Raw genomic sequence first — 9,756 nt, 5'->3', positions numbered from 1 at the left:
AGTGTTGGGCTACATGTTTGGGGAGCCCCACTGACAGCTGAAACATGAATGAATGTTTCACTACTAAAATACCGCATGACTTAATATAACTCATGAAGTATTTTAGTAACTAAGCAGTATTTTACCATATTCTCAGACGCAGTAAGATACCGCTCAGTAAATTGTTCGTGTTTGAAGTTCGTGGTCGAACATTCTGTAGGTTCGGATGTTCAACTGCGAACTGAACAGGGGGGTGTTTGGCCCATCACTAATAACATGCAGAGATTGCCATTTCTTATTTCCAGTAGGTCATGGGAAATATAGCCATGGTAGAAAATGTCACTTCTGTGAATATATTTTTATTGAGAAGCTAAACGTTATGAAAATAATAATTACATTCTATATACACATGTACTTTTCACAATCAAAGCATATTACAAATTCTATTCAATATAGTAGAAAAAAACATAAAAATAGTAGGACAGAATGTCGATTTCAAAAATATTAGTTATGGAATTTATTAAAAACATAAATTATTACATGATTAATAGAATATCTAATCTGATCTGATTGGTAAAAGGGTGCCTCATTGCTTTAAAATAGAAAAAAGTGTTTTGATTATGGTGGGGATTTTTTTAGGCACACTAAACTGAATGCATTACACATTACAAATGTTTATTAAAATGGTTCTAAAGGCTTGTTTTTTCTTTTAAATAACAAACACATCATACTTACCTGTATTATGCAATGGTTTTGCACAGAGCATCCCTGATCCTCCTCTTCCTGGGTCCCTGCTGATGCTTCTGGCCCCTCCTATTTGCTGATTGCCTCCTGAGCAAGCCACTGAGGGTGAAGCAGCACACAGAAGGTTTTTCATTTTCATGCATAGAATGCATGAAGGTAAAAACCTTCAGCCTTTAGAACTACGTTAAGTCAGGTTAAAACCTTAAAACATGTTACAATAAAAGCATTTGGCAAGTTTATCAACACATGGTACATCCAAACCACCATAAATTGTATGCAGGCAACTATAAATGCCTCAGTAATGCGACTAAGCCCCAACATGTTTTCAAACACATCTTCATCAGGAGGAGAGAACTCGGTGGTTTGATCTGAAATATATCTGGTTTGATTTGAAATATTGAGGCATACTTGTCACAAACAATGCAATTATTAAATGATCTTTGTAATTGATGTAATTTAAAGCGCATAATGATACAATACACTTACAAATAACAAAGCAAATCCTCAACCTCTAGAATTACATATGTCCTCATCATCCACATCTCACAGCATCATGCCAGGAAAATACAAGGGGCACTAAAAACATTCCCACAAGAAGTCTATACAGAAATACAAGTAACAAATCAAAACTCTTATTGATCGAGGAGGTGAGATAATTGGTCTCTTAAATTCTCTAATGTCTCTTCAGACTCCGCAGACCGCATACCTTTATACCGTATACCTAAATACTGTATATCTGTTAAAGGATCAGTTCACCTTTCATAACATGTTACACCAATATTCAGGATGTAACATATAAATACGTGTATAGTGTTGCGCTGCTCAAATAACACAAATAAAGAACACAAAGTCCAAAAACACCTGTGTGCATTAAACGTGAAAGTCCAAATAAAAAGTCCAAAAGAATAAAAAGAAACAACTCTTCAGAGAATCTTGGTGGAAAGGACCATATATTTACTGAAGAGTGAGCCTGCAATCCCGGTGCTGTAAATCTTTAGGAGGAATACACCACTACGTTGAGCAGTAAGGTGGACCCTCACCTTCACCTTTGGACCTGTATGAGAAACAGGTCATTAAGGCATCTCCACTCCTAATGAGGGTAATGTAGTAATCTCTTCTGTGCAAAATTCTCCCCTTATACATGGCCACTGTGTCCTCCAACAAGCCCTCTGAACGTTCAGGCCAATTCTGAAAATGGAACTCAACAACCATATAAAGCGACCATAGTGCAGCACGTTTGTTAAAAGCTCATACAAATTTATTGAAATACATTTGATTTAGTCAAGGACTGAATCGTCCAGTGCTTATCTGTTCCTGTCCTAATTTATGATGCTAGCTTTGGAATGTGCGCACACTGGAAGAGACTCACGCTGACACACAAGTTCAGTCTATGAATACTTCTAGTTTATTATAATGAGAAAGTGAGCTTATATATGCAAAATGATGCAAAAGTCATGTGACAACAGCATAAGCATTTGTCTTTGATTGGTCATTTCCACACGAAAACAATCTCTGTCATGGTATAGGTGTGATCTTCTTCCAGGCCTTATCTTATAGGAAAACAACATTCCTTCGTTTCAAGTTGGCATGGTGGGAGGGGGGCAGTGTGTGTGAGCAGACATTTCTTAAGCAAAGATTTCTTATAGTACCACAAAGCCCAGCAGGCAGAAAGTATTCACACAACATACATATTAAAGTATAAAAGTAAATATTTATAAAACTTATAGAAATAGCATATATATATATATATATATATATATATATACTGTATATATATATATATATTCAATAGGAAACGAAATAGACATTTTACCAAATCCATCATAGTCCCCCCTTAAAATGACTATTTTACTCTGTCCCTATAAAGCCTAGCTCATCTGTCCTTATGTACCTTGGAACTCTTTTATGCTGTACGTTAGACAGGTGATGACTATTTCATCACCCCCCTTTCCACAGACTTTGTACATAAGGAAGTCAGATGCTATCCCTATAAAATTGTGAAATTACTATTGGCGGAGAGGGACCGTAATGGGGTCTAAGGTTTTTCTTCATCTACCATATGGAGATCCTCTTGCTCCTGGTTCAGGAAGGTAGGTGTTCTGTTGTCTACTGCTTTGCTCATCAATTTCCTCACACATGGTATAACACAACATACAACCAGGGCCAGGAGAATCAGAATTATTAATACAGTTACCCCTATTTGGGCAAGTATCTTTTGCCACCCACTCATCCAACTGAAATATTGATATCATGAGTCTGTGATCCCTGAATTCTTTTTCAACTCAACTGACAGATCTTCCAATTTACCGTTCGGGCCAGTATTGTCAGGAATATATGTACATGTTCCGGTTCCTTCTATCATTTTACAGACACCTCCTTTTTCCGCTAAAATCATGTCCAGAGCCATTCTATTCTAGAATGTCATGTAGGATGTAGGGGCTAACTGGTCAATGATTCCTTGAACGGCATCCCTTGTGTAATTCACGAACCTATGTTGGTTGTAGTATATGTAATTTATCTAATCTACATTTTTATTAACAGTTATCATGGGAATCAGAAATTCAAAGCCTGCTTTTACTTGGTCTCTTGCTTTAAATTTATTAGGTACCCCCCTTGGGACTCCAATAGCATCTATATACACATGTGGGTCAAAACTGCCAGAAGGAGCTTTTCGTTTCCTCCTACGGCCAGGCGTTGGGTCAGGAGTATTTTCTGCTAGGATGTGGAGAGGCATAATGGCCTTTGCAAGAGCATACTCACCAGTCCAAATCCCTTCCAATCTGATTCTAATCTTTTGGTCCCCAGTAATCATTCATGACACATATTGACACATATGTATACCTGGTCACTACTATCGGAACATGCTTGTTGTGTCAAGATCATATAGATTATGGTCATAGCACCACATGGGATCTATACTACAGAAATCAAAGGTGAAAATAGCTACATGAGTGTTGGATGAGTTGTACCAAAATATATTTGGTACCTATTTCGGTGATATCCACCTGTTGAGCCTCTGTCAGACTTATATGAAAAGGATATACAACATAGTTGTCATGGTGTAGATGACGCCTTTCCCTCAGGGGTTGGGACTTTCTTGCATTGGGAGGCGTGTATCCAAGTGTTCTTCCTGGCCACCTTGACAGAAGGGGCTGTGGTCAGCAGAACTTGGAATGGACCATCATATCTTGGCTCAAAGGAATGTTTCCTCATAAATGTATTTACTAATACCCAATCTCCGGGTAATAGGCTGTGAGTTCCTGTATCTGACTCAGAATCTGGAATGGAGAAAACACTTGGACATAGATACGGGTTAATTCACGTGATAATACAGTCACATAATCAGTTAACACATCAAATTGTAATTGCAACTGTTGTGGAAAATAACAACCAAGTCTAGGGGCTGAGCTAAACAAAATCTCATAAGGGGATAGGGAGTGTTCTCCTCTTGGTGTGTATCTGACACTAAATAGGGCAATAGGCAGACTGTCTGGCCAACTCATACCAGTCTCTTGGGCTATTTTTAGCATTCTTTCTACTTTTCCACTACTTTGGGGGTTATAGGGGTTTGGAAAGCCAGAGTGACTCCTAATGCTGCCCATATTCCTTTGGTTACTGAAGCTGTGAAAGCGGGGCCCTGGTCACTCTCTATCACCTCTGGAAGTCCATATCTACATACAACCTCAGTGAGGAGTTTCTTCACAGTTGTTTTAGCAGTCATGTTAATTACAGCAAAGGCCTCTGGCCCACTGGAAAACATGTCCAACACCACTAGGGCGTACTCAACCCGCCCACTCTTTGGCATCTGGATATAATCAATTTGTATCCTTTGAAAAGGGTATAGGGGTTTGGCCAAGTGTTTCTGTGGTGTCTTCTCTGTGTGTCCCGTATTGCATTTTTACACAGATGGCACATGTTCTGTAAAAATTGTTTGTCAATGTGGTGATTCCAGGCGCTATATCGTACTTGTTGATAAAAGAGTTCATGAGGCTCTTTGACAGATGGACTGCTTCGTGTGCCCACTGGACTATAGCTGGAAACATATTCTTGGGCAAACAAAGCCTCTTGTTGCACTCAAACAGACTGTCTTTGAGAATAGCTCCTCTCCGTCTCCAGCTCTCTTTTTCTTCTGGACTTGCTGCTTCTTGAAGTTCCTTGAGGTAGCTTCTGTCCACAGGTAAGGTCTGTAAGGTGAATATTGGTTCCCACTCTCCGGTCACCTCTCCTTCCATTTCTGGTGGTCCCATGGCAGCTCGTTTTGCCGCCAAATCTGCCAGATTATTGCCTTTGGCTTCTGAGGAGTTTATTTCCCATGAGCTTTTACCTTCAGAATAGCCACTTGAATGGGTAGAAGGAGTGCTTCCAGCAGTCGTCCAATGGCTGCTCCATGTCTTATGGGTGTACCTGCCGCAGTCATAAATCCTCTTGCCTTTCATATGGGTCCAAAGTCATGGGCCACCCCAAAGGCGTATCTGGAGTTTGTGTAGATATTGGCTCTTTTTCCTTCCATCATCTGGCATGCTGATGTGAGTGCTTGAAGTTCAGCTCCCTGTGCAGATATTGCTGGCGATAGGACTCTTGCCTGTAGGACTGTGTCTGCAGTAGTGACCGCAAATCCTGTATGATATATGCCTCCATCGTCTGCATATCTGGAACCATCAACAAACAAGGGGAAGTCTGGGTCCTGCAGAGGTGTTTCACTCACTGTGGGGAGATGGAAGGTTTCCATTTTCATCACTTCAAGACAATTATGAGGCTCAGTGGCTCCATCATCCTCTCCACTTTTTGCATTATCTTTATTACCCCCCTCAGCAATTGGGAGGAGAGTGGCCGGATTCAGGGTTTGGCAACGTAGGAGAGTGACGTTCTCAGGAAGTTGGAGGGAACACTGTAGTCTAAGATGCCTCGCTGTGGACAAATGTTTAGGTTGGACTTGGTTTAAAATGGCAGCAATGTCATGCGGCGCCAGAAGAACAAGTTCATGTCCCAGAACATTATCAGAGGTCTTATCCAGCAGAGCTTGAGCAGCGAAGACAGCTCTTAAACATGAAGAACCACCCTAGCTACGGAGTCCAAATGGCAAGAATAGTACCCAATGGGTCTGGTTTGCCCTCCATGTTCCTGAGCTAGGACCCCCGTGGTGTGGCCTTGGCGTTCAGACACAAACAGTTTGAAAAAAATTTCTCATAGTCTGGTAGACCTAGGGCTGGGGCTGAAGAAAGTAAGCATGTTAGAGCCAAAAAGTTGGAGGCGGCCTCTTCGGACAGATGGAAGGGCTCAGACTTGAGAGCATCGTAGAGTGGTTGCATAAACAAAGAAACATCAGGAATCCATGACCTACAGTATGATATGAGGCCAAGAAAGGCATGGAGTGGCTTCTGGCCTAGCGGCAGTGGCAGGTTCTGGATGGCCTTAACTCTTTCCTCCATAAGATGCCTTTTTCCTTGTAAGAGGCAGTGGCCCAAGAACATAACTGTTGTAGAGCACCATTACAACTTCGGTTTAGAGGCCTTACAGCCTTGGTGTGCCAAGTAACATAATAAACTCTCCGAGGCTTCTTCAGCCGTGGGCAGCTCATCAGCGCAGAGGAGAAAGTCATCCACATATTGAAGAAGGACCACTGCCAAATGTTCCTTTTGCCAAGTGTCCAGTACGGTGGTCATGGATGAGTGGGTGGGATCTTCGTCATTGACCACCGTGAGGGGCGCTGTTTTTTTTCCCTTTTTGGTTTTCTATGCCTCTGGCCACCAACAGTAAATCAGACATCTTCATAGAGCGGTACTCAGGGCGGGCCACCATCAGACCTTTCCTGATATCCTCTTTGAGCCCTGAGACAAAAGCAGCTGAGAGCATGTGTGTATGTGCCTTTTCATATTGAGAGAAGCCCAGATCATCAAAGGCCTGTATGAGTCTGGCATAATACTTCTCCACAGACTCCCCTTTGTCTTGGGTGATGTCTTAAATTGTGGTAGTCTGATTCGCCAATTTCTCCTTTCCCCAGTCATGGAGCTGGGCACAGAACTCCACGCTTGAAGAATAGGAAATAACACTTGTCAGGCAGGCATCATTGAAGGCCGTCTGCATAACTGGCCAGAAAACATGTCCTGCTTTAATTTGGCGTAGACTGAGCAGGTCTTTCCAAGCAGCTGAGTAAGTTTCTTGTATCTGCACTACCCTGTGGTAAAAGGGCATTGGCTGTTTCTCTGGGTCAGACAGACTTGTCACTAAAGCCGCTGCTTGTGATGGGGTAAAAGCGACATACATTACCGGTGCCCCTTCCGGTAATCTTGAATGTCGGGGCTGTCTTGTGTACTGTTCCTGTTTTAGGTTGTACTCCACTGCGCGTGGGTTTGGGAGTCAAATCTATTGGCGCCCTTGTCGCTTGCAGCTGTTGATCACTCCATTCAGATGCATCGTCATTCAATTGGACATCTGGCATAGGTTTGGGAGTCATACCTATCGGCATCCTTCCTGCTTGCGGTTGTTGATCATCTGGCTCAAACGCATTGTCATTCATATATCCGGCTTGTGAAGGTGACACTTCCATATTGGGAAAAACGGGAGTGTGGTAGGAACCATCCTGGTTTAGAACAGGGAGAACTGGGTATATGCCTTATTTAGGCCTTCCTGGTGTACCAAGATGGCCGCCAGGCGGAAGTGCACTGGGCTGGGCAGGAACTGACAATGCGGGTGCAGCAAGATGGCTGCCATCAGGAAGTGCACTGGGCTGGGCAGGAACTGTTCCTGGCCTCCTTTGTTCTGAATTCTATCATCATAGGGCGGTGGTTTTAGCACACTTCAATTTTCAATTTTATGATACACATACATTATACAATCGCCATTTTCTTGAATTTCTTCCAACCATCCTTCTTTATGCAGTTTTTTTTTTTTTACCAAGCTTCTGTTACGTTCAGCAAACCTTTATCACATAAAATTCCTCTCTGTTCCTACAATGATTTATGCCAGTCGGCTGAAGTCAGGCAACGCTGACCTTCAGCTTACAAACCTTCGCTACTTTAGATAACTTTTTAACTGCTTCACTTCCTTCTCTCCTCTTCACAATATGACATACCAGTAATCCTTTTCAATATTTTAACACATAAACAGTTTTTTTTCCTGTTGCAATACCTGTTCTGTCCACTGCTCTTTGTGGATAACTTTGGCTACATTATACCAAGCTTCTTGCTGTCTTCAGCACATTTTTGTCAACTAAGACACCTTTCTTCTCTTTTTTTTTTCCTGCCATTCCTATGACTGTAGCCTAAACCTCCTTATCTTTAATTCCACATACTTTTCCTCTTCTCTCTGTGCAACCAGGTCACATTCTAACATTCCTTTCTAGGGGTCTTATCAGCGTCTGACCCATCTCCTCCCCCCTTCTCTGTCCTTCCTAACAGAAATCTAAGATACTTCACAGGCTGCTGTCCAGACTTTCCTTAACCCTTAACAAACCCCAACCTTCTGTTATGAATCGCAAACATTAACTCACAGACACACATTTAGGACATAACATAGCAGTCTATCTTGGTGGGCTATGAGTACAGATCACTGAGTAACTCTTCCTAGCCCCAAAAATGGCTAGGGCACCCCGCTGCCACACTACTGTGACGCGTACCCGACACCTCCTCTCTTGTGGTCAACACACAAGGTTACCACACCCAGAGAAATTATGTGTCAAAACCCTCAGTAGGTCCACTCCTCTTCCACCTCAAGACTGATACATAAAAACACACAACAGAGACCCAGGTAACAGATAAGAACATGCAGGTAAATTTAAATAAACTCCGGGCAAGCAAGGTTACCTGCCTTTAGTGACCTTTAGCAGCCGTACTAGGTACAGGAATTAATCAACAACAAAGACAGGATAAGCAATGGTAAGATAGCAAAATATATCTTACCATGCTCCAGAGGTGATCAATCTCCGTCCCGTCCAGTTTGACTGACACCTAATGCCCTTTCAGGTCAGCTGGCTGCAGGTTAATGACCCGGAGTCCCAGATTTCGGCATCAGCTGATTTAGTGAAGGACTGAATCGCCCAGTGCTTATCTGTTCCTGTCCTAATTTATGATGCTAGCTTTGGAATGTGCGCACACTGGAAGAGACTCACGCTGACACACAAGTTCAGTCTATGAATACTTCTAGTTTATTATAATGAGAAAGTGAGCTTATATATGCAAAATGATGCAAAAGTCATGTGACAACAGCATAAGCATTTGTCTTTGATTGGTCATTTCCACACGAAAACAATCTCTGTCATGGTATAGGTGTGATCTTCTTCCAGGCCTTATCTTATAGGAAAACAACATTCCTTCGTTTCAAGTTGGCATGGTGGGAGGGGGGCAGTGTGTGTGAGCAGACATTTCTTAAGCAAAGATTTCTTATAGTACCACAAAGCCCAGCAGGCAGAAAGTATTCACACAACATATATATTAAAGTATAAAAGTAAATATTTATAAAACTTATAGAAATAGCGTATATATATATATATATTCAATAGGAAACGAAATAGACATTTTACCAAATCCATCACACATTCACATGGTAACAGTACAAAAAACGCAGTAAATAGGTAGTGGTAAAGTTGTATATTGTGTCTCCTACTGAACTGTCAGCATTCCGGCTCTGACGTTACCAAAGCTCCACCCCACACATATCGTCACGCAGCATGTGACTTCATCAGGGGTTCTGAGCCGGAACGCTGACAGTTCAGTAGGAGACTCAATATACAGCTTTACCACTACCTATATACTGCGACGTGCTACACTATGGTCGCTTTATATGGTTGTTAATTTCCATTTGCAGAATCTGCCTGAATGTTCAGAGGGCTTTTTGGAGGACACAGTGGTGTAGTGGATTGTGATTGACAGTCCACGTTTTATTAGATGATCAGTAAAATGACAATTTTATAGTCTTGCTACTGTCTGTATCTTGCTCTTTAAATTCCTTACTCTCTTAAGTAAACAATCAGATATAGGTTGACAGAACAATGATGATAATTAAGATGGCCCCTTCATCCGGAGTCTCACCCTTGGT

This window comes from Staurois parvus, unplaced genomic scaffold (assembly GCF_062004578.1).
Source record: "Staurois parvus isolate SC_StPar_1 unplaced genomic scaffold, SC_StPar_1.0 ptg000163l, whole genome shotgun sequence".
NCBI classification, from domain to species: domain Eukaryota; kingdom Metazoa; phylum Chordata; class Amphibia; order Anura; family Ranidae; genus Staurois; species Staurois parvus.
This window is presented reverse-complemented; position numbering follows the sequence as displayed.